Source organism: Periplaneta americana, chromosome 4 (assembly GCF_040183065.1).
Source record: "Periplaneta americana isolate PAMFEO1 chromosome 4, P.americana_PAMFEO1_priV1, whole genome shotgun sequence".
Classification (NCBI taxonomy): domain Eukaryota; kingdom Metazoa; phylum Arthropoda; class Insecta; order Blattodea; family Blattidae; genus Periplaneta; species Periplaneta americana.
In genome coordinates this window covers 193,317,055-193,329,893 of record NC_091120.1, presented here as the reverse complement: position 1 = coordinate 193,329,893, position 12,839 = coordinate 193,317,055, and the positions used below count along the sequence as shown (strand labels likewise).

Genomic DNA, 12,839 nt, shown 5'->3' with positions numbered 1-12,839 from the left:
CCCGATGTCGGATCGAATCCTCTCAGTTTAAGTTCCACCTCTTGTGTTCCCTCTAGTGGCCTACCTTCATGCACTGCGTCATAGATGTATGACAGTTGCACAATGTCCACACATGTGCAGAGGTGCACTCTTTATGAGTGACTAAGTGGCCGGGATCCGACGGAGTAAGCGCCGTCTTTAATCACTAAGTGATTATTTTTCGCAACCCAAGAGGTGGAACTTAAACTGAGAGGATTCGATCCGACATCGGGATGGGAATCCGGTGTGGCTTAGTAGATAGAGCGTCAACACGTAGAGCTGAAAGCCCGGGTTCAAATCCCGGTGCCGGAGAGAATTTTTCTCCGTTCCACTCATCCTTCATCATATGATGACGCAGAATTTCTGCACGGAAATATTATATGTACTTCGGTACATCGTAATAATATACGGTATGAAATGTTTAAAGTAAAACAATTTTTATCTCGAAAAGGAAGCAAAAAACGAACAAAAGTATATTAAACTTTTTTGTTTGGACTATCTAAAAGAATAAACCCCTGAAATTAATGGCATTACTTACGGTTCACTCTGTACATATAAAGGATGTTCATAATACCGTGTGCGGCGTAAGTCACTACCCAGCTACGCTTGATTAACTGCTTCTCATTTCTTAAGCTTACTGAATGGTATGCGATTCGCAACGAAGCTGAGTCTAATTTTTAAGATTATTGTATGACCCGATGAGGCGACTTTTAACTACAAGGAAGGATAACTTCATTCCGAAAATAATTTTTAAAATGTTATATTTTGTTCACATTTAAAGGACGAAACTATTTTTTTTTTCAATCATTCATTATTATAATACACTGCTCTCGTAAACTGACTGAGCATATTGGAATTAAATCAATGACTTTCCCAAAACACGCTACGAAGTGTACCATATAATAGTACATTATGCAACGAGCCTATACTGAAGGTAATTAAGAAGCGAGTATGGATATTTATGAAACGAGCGCAAGCGAGTTTCATAATTTTCATACGAGCTTCTTAATTACCTTCATTATAGGCGAGTTTCATACGACTTTTTATGCTCGACCATATTTCTAACTTGATATTATTAATTTTCTTTGTATCTGACCTTGACCAATGTCCCGTATGTTATGAGATGTTGGCAGACGCGAAAGTATTGATTTTTTTCCGAGGAACAGATGTCCACATTGACCTTGCTAGGCCATAAGAACCTACAGAGATAACATTGAAATTAAATTAGACATTGAAAAACGAGATGACAAATTGAATTTATTTGAATATTATTTACAATTAACGCTAATTATTATAGTAACAGAACATAACCTTCTGCGACAGTATTGGATTTCCAGCCTCCGTGACTTTTGGCTAATTCTCTTTCGATTGCATATCCGAGAATAATCGATACTTGCGGTTTTATAACGGTAGAAAGCTGACCTGTCATTGGCTGAACAGTTGTAACCTGAGTCGTCATTGGCTGAAAGACCTGACCTTTAATGAGTAGGTGTACTTTAATGACATGCATTAAAGGTCTGCTACCAGGTGTATAATTACTACATTTCGGCATGGTCGAGCATAAAATATTTTTATCTTGGAAAGTAAGCAATAACGAGCAAAATTGTATTAACATTTTTATTTGAAATATCTCAAGGAATAGTCACCTGCAATTAACGTCATTACGGCTGAGAGAGGCAATGAACCTGCGGGTTCCTTAAAATCCATTTGTAAGTAAGTAAATATGATATGACAATGTTGGTTCATAAAGATCTTTTTCCCAGTTTTTACTTTTTCAGGATGACCTTTATAGTGTTCAAATCGAACAGTAGAATCGAGGATTTAAGTGCAAAATGTTTCTCAAGGAGGAAAAGAGGAGTTGCAAGTTCATTTATCCATACATTCATTCATTGGTTTCTATCCAAGGCCAGATCTTTCACTGCAAACCCAGCAGACGTTCTGGATTCGAAGCATCGTCCGCCATATAAAGAATTCGACACTCGTACTCAGTTGTATGAAAGCCAATCACAGCGACATAATTGGCCTCGCTGAAAGTGGGTTAACAAAAACACGGCCAGCATGCGAAACTGCAGCAGCAATTTTGTGTGAATTATGAAGCCCGCATCTGGCGCCACGCCACTGATCCTGGATAGTCTGCTTTCTCTTCTCCATATTCTTCAAGGCGGGTTTGAGAGTCTCACCACTTCAAACCGAACCCGGGCGCCTTTGGCAATAAGTATTTACTTCTTGTATAGTACTTATTCCTTTGTTATTGAACTAAAAAGAGAAAAGGATTATGATGATGATGATGATGATGATGATGATGATGAGGTTGATGACAGACTAATGCTATCATGCAAATACAGGGACATCATTTTATTTTTACTAACATTTTTAATATTAACCTGGCTATAACTTTCTATTAACGATTGAAACAGGAAACACCGTTTGCTCCCCCTTCCGCGACTGGAGTTCGATGATACTGGCGTAAAATACAAATCATTTTACTAGGTATAGGAGGGAAGAAAAGTAGTTCATCCATTTATGTAAACTAGGAAATATCGCAATTTTGAGTTTGATAATTTTCATTAGATTTTTGTTTAATCAAAATACAGTAATGTGTTTTTACTCACGAATTGAGCTATCCATTCGGACGTATTAATTATGCAGTGTATATTGTACTGTTACAGCACATTAGCGTACAATATAGAGAATGAAGTTCAATTGAAAAATAATCATAATATGGATATTTAAACACAATTTTTGAAAATGGTGGCCATTTATTTCGATACAGGCTTCAGTTCTTTTGTGCATATTATCACACTACAGACTATTGTACCTAATTCCAATTACCAGTTTCCTCCTTCGTACTAGTAACTCATGTTGAAATAATTCTGTACCTACTCTATAAAAGAGTACCTTATGTACTGTAAATTCATTCTTCACTTCTGCCCGATCCGAAAGATAAAATTACTCAGAAATGCTATCTACTGTCCGTTCAAGTGGTTTTGTCGCAGGATCGTAGAAAGGGGGGGGGGAATCACGTGACAGTTAATTACTTAACGAGGCCCTTTTATTTAAGCTATTTTAAACAGTTGTATAATATTACGTAGACGTCCAATTCCTAACAGAAATTAATGTTTTCAGAAAAGAGCTAAGACAGCCCAGCTACTAGACTTTACAGAGGGGCGAACAGAAGCAGGTGGGGGAAACCGGGATACGACGTAGGCAAACGGACGACAGTACCTGTGCAAAAATGTCATTCAATATTGAAAGCTCTTTCGTCAGTGGAAAACGCGAACATATTTCTGGAACGTACTGTACTCGCTAACTCAGTACTGCTTATGCGCCCTCAGCTCTGTGTCGTGAACGGTTGGAAGTTTACTAGTAGAAGGGGTGGGAGTGAAGTACATTCCAAAACTCAGGTACAATAAAAATTGAAGTAAAAATAAAATGATGTCCCTGTAGAAGTGTAAGATGAAACTGGAGCCTTGTGGTTTCCTTAAATACGCTGCATTTTTTTTTCAATAAATATCCCTTAAATTTATTGCAAACTATACAGAGTGTCCCAGATTGATGTATACACTCTTTGAAACACGTTTTCACAGCAAAGAAATGAGATATAAATACGATTTTTGCGGTTTATGATTCAGAAGGCAGTGGAAAGCATGGAAACATTCATCTGTTTATACACAAACATGGCGGTGCAATTATCGATCGATGAACGTAAGTGGTTACTAAAATGTCTGTAATGATATTCCATTACCAACAAACCAGTTGGTATGTCGCTCCGTTGTACGAGTATGTCGTTGTTGGGAGTGTACGGTGGCGGAAAGGGACCATTTTGAACATGTATGGGCTTAAGGAATACAAAAAAAAAAAAGTAAAAATCGTATTTGTCTCACCTCGTTGCTGAGAAATAATGTTTCAAAATGTGTATACATCAGTTTGGGACACTCTGTATTTACAGTCTTACTATCTGCCTATGTTGTTCTTCAATCTACCTGACTGCCTGTATACCAGCGCCTCTATCTCTATCAGTCTTACTAATAAACCGTGTACAGTTTTTTATACGAGACTTATGCATACTTGAGACAGAAAACTTTACTAATAAACCATGCATAAGCAATGGATGTATAAACAGGCTGTAACTATACAATGGGAATTGCTTTGCAGTAGTTATATACACGAAACCCTTTGTTTAAGCGTTGTATACAGAGAAAAAATGGCCGCCCCTCTAACAGCTGTTCGTATCGACTGTCATTTTATGATGGTTGCGTTGTAACCAAAGAAGAACAAACCAAAGGGCACAGAATAATTAGAATAATATTGCTGTAGCTTGTACTCTTTGACCAAAATATAGTGTGGTAATCGATTAGAGCCAGTTGTACTATCGATACTTGACATGCCACACTAGAGCGCTCTACCGGATAAATAGAGAACCTCAGATATTCTATTACCTTTCGTAATGAAGTAATGACGAAACTATGATGTAGCCGTGTAACAGTTATACTGTTATACACGACGTATGTAGTGATTATTAGTAAGGAATTTACACACGACTTATAAACGAGCTACTCATTGTATAAGTATAAGACAGTTAAACGTCTGTATATAGAGTTTTTATTAGTAAGACCGTTAATGTCTAGAAATCGCTGTATACAGACAGATTAGCATTAAAATTATTATATTTCATGTACTTCATTCCCTGATAAATTGACTCGTAGATACTGAATATGAACAAAATCCGTTCAATAGGTTAGTAGAAATCGCTGTACACAGACAGACTAGTACTAAAATTATTATATTTCATTTACATCATTCCTTGATAAATTGACTCGTAGATACTGAATATGAACAAAATCCGTCCAATGTTTTAGTAGAAATCACTGTACACAGATTAGCACTAAAATTATTATATTTCATGTACATCATTCCTTGATAAATTGACTCGTAGATACTGAATATGAACAAAATCCGTCCAATATTTTAGTAGAAATCGCTGTACACAGAATAGTACTAAAATTATTATATTTCATGTACATCAATCCCTGAAAAATTGACTCGTAGATACTGAATATGAACAAAATCCGTCCAATAGCTTAGTAGAAATCGCTGTACACAGACAGTCTAGTACTAAAATTATTATATTTCATGTACATCATTCCCTGATAAACTGACTCGTAGATACTGAGTATGAACAAAATCCGTCCAAGAGTTTAGTAGAAATCGCTGTACACAGACAGACTAGTACTAAAATTATTATATTTCATGCACATCATTCTCTGATAAATTGACTCGTAGATACTGTATATGAACAAAATTGGTCCAAGTGTTTAGTAGAAATCGCTGTACACAGAGAGACTAGCACTAAAATGATTATATTTCTTGTAGGCCTACATAATTCCCTGATAAATTGACTCGTAGATACTGAATATGAACAATTTCCATCCAACAGTTTAGTAGAAATCGCTGTACACAGATTAGCACTAAAATTATTATATTTCATTTTGGCCTACATAATTCCCTGATAAATTAACTCGTATATACTGAATATGAACAATTTCCATCCAATAGTTTAGTAGAAATCGCTGTACACAGACAGACTAGCACTAAAATTATTATATTTCTTGTAGACCTACATAATTCCCTGATAAATTGACTCGTAGATACTGAATATGAACAAAATCTGTCCAAAAGTTCAGTAGAAATCGCTGTACACAGACAGACTAGGACTAAAATTATTATATTTCTTGTAGACCTACATAATTCCCTGAAAAATTGACTCGTAGATATTGAATATGAACAAAATCCGTCCAATAGTTTAGTAGAAATCGCTATACGCAGACAGATTAGTACTAATATTATTATATATCATTTAGGCCTACATAACTCCGTGATAAATTGACTAGCAGATACTGAATATGAACAAAATTCGTCCAAGAGTTTAGTAGAAATCGCTGTACACAGACATAGTAAAGAGGGCAAGATTATGATGTATTTAGCATCAAATTGATAACGAAATGTAGGAAAAACTGAAGAAAAAGTAGAAGATAAGAACAAAAAGGAAAAGAAGAAATTTTTGAAGGGAGTTGAAAATGACAGAGGAAATAAAAATAGTCTTAAGTTTAGTAACCACATTGATAACAATACACAGGGGATCGACCCCTAAAACTGTCATCAGAAGTCGTCAGGTGAAGAAGTTAAATGTGGCTTGAGAATTCAGCAAAGGACAGTACTAAGTATGTAATACGTATCACTACAAAGAAGTACGAAAGTGCCTGGACAGGAAGGAGGTATATACGTGGCGACTTGAGTGGTTGTTGCTGTGTGCAAGTTTATCTCCCTGTGACGCACGGCAGCTGGTCATGATAAGGTGCCTGGTATGAGAGCTCTCCCGAAAAGGGAGACTTGTTAAGTATTGTGTTAAAAAATAAACCAGTAAAGTATTCATGTGACTTATAAGAAACCAGAACAATGGTAACTACACAGATTACGTACGAGTTCAGTACGCGGATGTCTTTTCCAGGCGAGGAAGCCATTGTGACGTACTTCTAACTTATGCTAACTCATAAATATACTACATATTATAGTATTAGTAACGATTCATTGACGTTAGCGGGCCACTAAATTATAGAACACTCCTTAAGTGACATTTAAGACACTGTTAATTATCTTTCCATTAGGCATTCAACTTCGTGTTTCGAGTAAGGCACATAAATTCATGGCACATGACATCAGAAATGTGCAATTGTACAGGGACATCATTTTATTTTTACTTCAATTTTTATTGTACCTGAGTTTTTGAATGTATTTTTTTATTGGGTTATTTTACGACGCTGTATCAACATCTTGGTTATTTAGCGTCTGAATGACATGAAGGTGATAATGCCGGTGAAATGAGTCCGGGGTCCAGCACCTAAAGTTACCCAGCATTTGCTCGCATTGGGTTGAGGGAAAACCCCGGAAAAAACCTCAACCAGGTAACTTGCCCCAACCGGGAATCGAACCCGGGCCACCTGGTTCCGCAGCCAGACGCGCTGACCGTTACTCCACAGGTGTGGACTTTCGAATGTATACTTCACTCCCACCCCTTCTACTAATGAAGTTCAACCGTCCTCCACACAGATCCAAGACCGCCTATACAGTCATAGTAGCTTTACGGTCATAGTAAACAGGACGTTCCAAAAATATGTTCGCGTTTTCCAGTGACGAAAGAGCTTTCAATATTGAATCATTTTCGCACAGGTACTGTCGTCCATTTGCCTACGTCGTATCCCGGTTTCCCCAACCAGCTTTTATTTGCCAGCTAGTAGCTGGGCTGTCTTAGCTCTTTTCTGAGAACATTAATTTCTGTCAGGAATTGGACGTCTACGTAATATTATACAACTGTCTAAAATAACTTAAATAAAAGGGCCTTGTTAAGTAATTAACTGTCACGTGATTTCCTCCCTTTCTACGGCCCTACGACATTACCACTTGGACGGACAGTAGATAATATGTCTGAGTAATTTTATATTTTCGGATCGGGCAGAAGTGAAGATTTAATTTACAGTACGTAAGGTACTCTTTTACAGAGTAGGTACAGAATTATTTCAACATGAGTTACTAGTACGAAGAACAAAACTTATAATTGGGATTAGGTACAATAGTCTATAGTGCGATAATATGCACATTAGAACTGAAGCCTGTATCGAAATGAACGGCCACCATTTTCAAAAATGTGTTTTAATATCCATATTATGATTATTTTTAATTTAACTTCATTCTCTATATTGTACGCTAATGTGCTGTAGAAAGTATAATATACAGTGCATAATGAATACGTCCACATGGACAGCTCAGTTCATGACTGAAAACACTCATTGTTAATGCTGTACTGTATTTAAATTAAAGAAAAACCTAATGAAAATGATCAAACTCAAAAGTGCAATATTTCCTAGTTTACGTAAATGGATGAATTACTTTTCTTCCCTCCTATACCTAGTAAAGTGATTTGTTTGTATATTACGTCAGAATCATCGAACTCCAGTCGTGGAAGGGGGTAGCAAACGCCGTTGATCCAGAGATATAGGCAAGTTAATATTAAAAATGTTAGTAAAAACATAATGATGTCCCTGTACATTTCTACCAGATTACATCTGTGTAATCCTGGAGTTTAGCTCTGAAAAATGGCTGTCTTGCAGCACGTACTTATCAGTAGGGACCGGCTTTGTAGGTGTTTACCTATTTTTTCCCTTGCTTCTGAACTTCTAATTTCTTCAACATTTTTCCGAATAATGATCACAGGAGTCGTATGTGAATTCTGTTGAACCTAAAAAAATCTAAATTGGACTTTAGTACCTAAAAAAAACCTAAATCATTGTTGATAAGGGTTATCCTGTATTTACTGCGTTATACAGGGTGTTAAAAGAAGTATCCAATATTTTAGGAGGAGGTGATAGAAAACAAGAAAATGATGTTTAATAAACATGAGTCCTACAACACATATTTTCTGAGACCTGAACACTTGTTCATAGGAGATGTTCAATGTAACGTCCTTTCATGGCAACGTATTTTTGCCCTACAATACAGCAGACTACCAGATAATAATACCGTAGTTGACACCCCTTGCATGGAATACTGATACGTCGCAAGGGATACTGAAAACAAAAGTCTGGTTGCGAATATAAGCGGGGTTCAGCAGAGATGGTGTTGTGAATTTTCGTAATCAGCATGTGTGGGCTGATGAAAATCCCCATGCAGTTGAAGAAACAAGGCATCAGCACCGATTCTCAATCAACGTATGGGCAGGCGTTTTTGGCGATAGATTAAGGGCCATACGTGCTACCAGAGAGATTAACTGGGGCTCGTTATCATGACTTTCTTATTAACGTATTGCCTACCTTGCTGGAGTACGTGGCATGTCAGCAAGGACTACAGATATGGTTCATGCACGATGGCATACCAGCACATTTTCTCCGCAATGTGCGTGAACACCTGACGCTGACATTTCAGGACCGCTGGATTGATTGGGAGAGGGGGCACACCTTGGCCTCCTTGTTCCCCAAACCTAAATTCCCTAGACTTTTGGTTATCAAGAACAACCAGGTCAATTTCAAAGAATGCGAGATTCCTCATGCCGAAGGACAGAGGAATACATTTACCCATTTTATTAGACATTATTTTCTTGTTTTGATGCATACTAGCACCTCCTAAAATGTTGGATACCTTTTTTTTAACACCCTGTATATTGATTTTTTTTATTTTGAGAGAGAGTGAGGGAGAGGGATGGGGAGAACATTCTCGACGTGGAGGGGGCTGCCTCAATCCCTAAGGCAAAATCTGTACTTAGCAGTGAAATCTATGGCTCCCTTGCTTTCCTCAAGGCACATTTCAGTGGCCTTCCAAAATATATTGAGTACTTGGAATCTTCGTCGCTACAACTGAAAGATGCAATTAGTGTCACTGACTCGCTTCTACAGAAACAAGTACCAGGACCCGTGGGTGAAGCCGACACATTAAAAATAAAGAAAGTATTGCAGAGGAATCCAGGGTTTCAAAAAATGAAAAATATGTGCTCCATTCTCCAGAGGGAAAGCTTCAATTGTCAGTTACTGTGGGTACCTGCTGCAGTGACAGCGATGAAATTTGCACTTATGACGTCATGTGCTGTCAAAAGAACCTTTTTGTCCTTCAAATGTATTTTGAGAGACAATAGAAAAAACTTCTCAGTCGAGAATCTTGAAAAGTATTTGTTCATATATTGCAACCAGGAACAGTATCAGTAAATAACGTTGTTTTGTTTGTTTGTTTCTTACTTTTTAAAATAATTCTTGATCAAATTTGAATAAATTTAACTCAAAAGTTGTATATATACTGTACCTTTTACCTACTGAAAATTGAAATTTATGTATTTATATCAAGGCAAATTATATTAGCTAAAATGTTAATTGTTACACTAATTTATTTAAACTACAAGTAATGTTAAAGGGAAAGGAAAAAAATTCGAAACTTATAAATTTTCATAAATATATTTGGTTCTTGAAAAGATCAGTTTCGTGTCCATATTACTTACTGGCTTTTAAGAACCTCGGAGGTTCATTGCCGCCCTCACATAAGCTCGCCATTAGTCCCTATCCTGAGCAAGATTAATCCAGTCTCTACCATCATATCCCACCTCCCTCAAATCCATTTTAATATTATTTTCCCATCTACGTCTCGGCCTCCCCAAAGGTCTTTTTCCCTCCGGCCTCTCAACTAACACTCTATATGCATTTCTGGATTCGCCCATACGTGCTACATGCCCTGCCCAACTCAAACGTCTGGATTTAATGTTCCTAATTATGTCAGGTGAAGATTACAATGCATGCAGTTCTGTGTTGTGTAACTTTCTTCATTCTCCTGTAACTTCATCCCTCTTAGCCCCAAATATTTTCCTAAGCACCTTATTCTCAAACACCCTTAATCTCTGTTCCTCTCTCAAAGTGAGAGTCCAAGTTTGACAACCGGTAATGTAATTGTTTCATAAATTCTAATTTTCAGATTTTTTGACAGCAGACTAGATGACAAAAGCTTCTCAACCGAATAATAACAGATTTTTCCCATATTTATTCTGCGTTTAATTTCCTCCCGAGTGTCATTTATATTTGTTACTGTTGCTCCAAGATATTTGAATTTTTCCACCTCTTCGAAGGATAAATCTCCAATTTTTATATTTCCATTTCGTACAATATTCTGGTCACGAGACATAATCATATACTTAGTCTTTTCGGGATTTACTTCCAACCTTATTTCTATACTTGCTTCTAGTAAATTTCCCGTATTTTCCCTAATCGTTTGTGGATTTTCTCCTAACATATTCTCGTCATCCGCATAGACAAGAAGCTGATGTAACCCGTTCAATTCCAAACCCTCTCTGTTATCCTGAACGTTCCTAATGGCATATTCTAGAGCGAAGTTAAAAAGTAAAGGTGATAGTGCATCTCCCTGCTTTATCCCGCAGTAAATTGGAAAATCATCAGATAGAAACTGACCTATATGGACTCTGCTGTAATTTTCACTAAGACACATTTTAATTAATCGAACTAGTTTCTTGGGAATACCAAATTCAATAAGAATATTATATAAAACTTCTCTCTTAACCGAGTCATACGCCTTTTTGAAATCTATGAATAACTGATGTACTGTACTCTTATACTCCCATTTTTTCTCCAATATCTGTCGAATACAAAAAATCTGATCAATAGTCGATCTATTACGCCTAAAACGACACTGATGATCACCAATAATTTCATCTAAATATGGAGTTAATCTTCAGCTTAATATTTTTTTTTTTTCAGAATAATTGTAAGGATATATTTTTAACGATCTGGTAGTTTTTGCGATCCCTTTCACAGGCTGGAAATAAAACCTAAAAAAAAAAAACTTATTTTACCTATTCCAAAAATCTAAAATGGTATTTTTAAAAACCTAAAAATCCAGTCCCTAGTGATAACATTGTCACGTAGAGTAAAACAACGTGTAATGGTTAAAAATACTATAACCTAAAATATCTGCGTGCTTAAGAAGGAAATGTATAGATCTGTCAAAAACAGTCTGTAGAAAGACAGCGAACTGGTTGTCAAGGACGAAATGAATAGCTAAATCATGAGCAAATGAAACATTTAATGCAATATTTCCGCTTTCACTTTTTTTACTTTTTATAAGCTTTGATACAATGCTGTCAAAATGAGCTGATAGTAGCCAGAAACACGATGCATAGTTCAATTTCAAGGTGTATACATATATAGTGCAAACTGATAACAGGAGAACAGGTTTACTCAACTGATGCGTTCCAATCCTGGTTATCGTATGTATTAATATTTCTGTGCGAACGGAGAGGTATTACATTGCTCCCTTAGCAGTAGTTGAGAAGACTTGGCAAAATCTAGACATTTTAGACATGCTTACATGAAAGTGACAAGGAATTCGTCGAATCTCTATAATTGAGGGGTGCTCTGCAATAACAAGGTATGTACAGTACTGGCAAAAAAACCGGACCGACCCTTGTAGCTGATTTCAGAGCCTTGTTCACTCCAGAGCACGATAGACTGGTAACTAAGATTTTCGTGGTTCGAATCCTGCCTGGGAAGGAAACTTTTTTGTGTTCCTTATTCAAATTTATTCCCAATACTTTTCGATTGCAGCGATAATAATAATAATAATAATAATAATAATAATAATAATAATAATAATAATAATAATAGTAATAATGATTTATTTAACCTGGCAGAGTTAAGGCCATACGGCCTTCTCTAACACTCAACCAGGAGTAAAACTGCGTTATAAAAAACACTACAAATTTACAAAGTACACTACAATTTTACACACAAAACTGAATAAGATAATAATAATAAAATGTAAACAACAAGTACAGTAGAAATCAGACATAATATATAACATACAGAAAGAAAGGAAAAAGCATAATAAAATGTGAACAGCAGGTCAAAATAAATGAGACATACAAAGTATAAAAAAATAATACAATTATTGATAATAATAATAATAATAATAATAATAATAATAATAATAATAATAATAATAATAATAAGAATAGCAATAATATTAGTAGTAATAAAGTAGTGCAGTACAAAGTATACAATGAATACAATATTTTTAAGTACACAGTAAGGAAAATTATGATTATATATAGCTCAACTTATCGCATTATAGATATAGCCTACCATTATCGGAAAATATGAAAACAAAATATATAAAATAAATTAAATATCACTAGAGCATAAAAAAATGTGAATACGTGGAAACATGCAATACAACACTTGTCATAATAGTAAGTTAGTTTGGCAACTCGTCATAAGATA

At 35.9% G+C, this 12,839-nt stretch overlaps 1 protein-coding gene across 1 annotated transcript in view; it reads right to left on the bottom strand.

The window, feature by feature from the left end:
- Positions 1-12,839, bottom strand: part of LOC138698547 (serine/threonine-protein kinase SIK2-like) — a 282,464-nt gene that overhangs the window by 207,909 nt on the left and 61,716 nt on the right. The gene's annotated exons all lie outside the window — the stretch shown is intronic.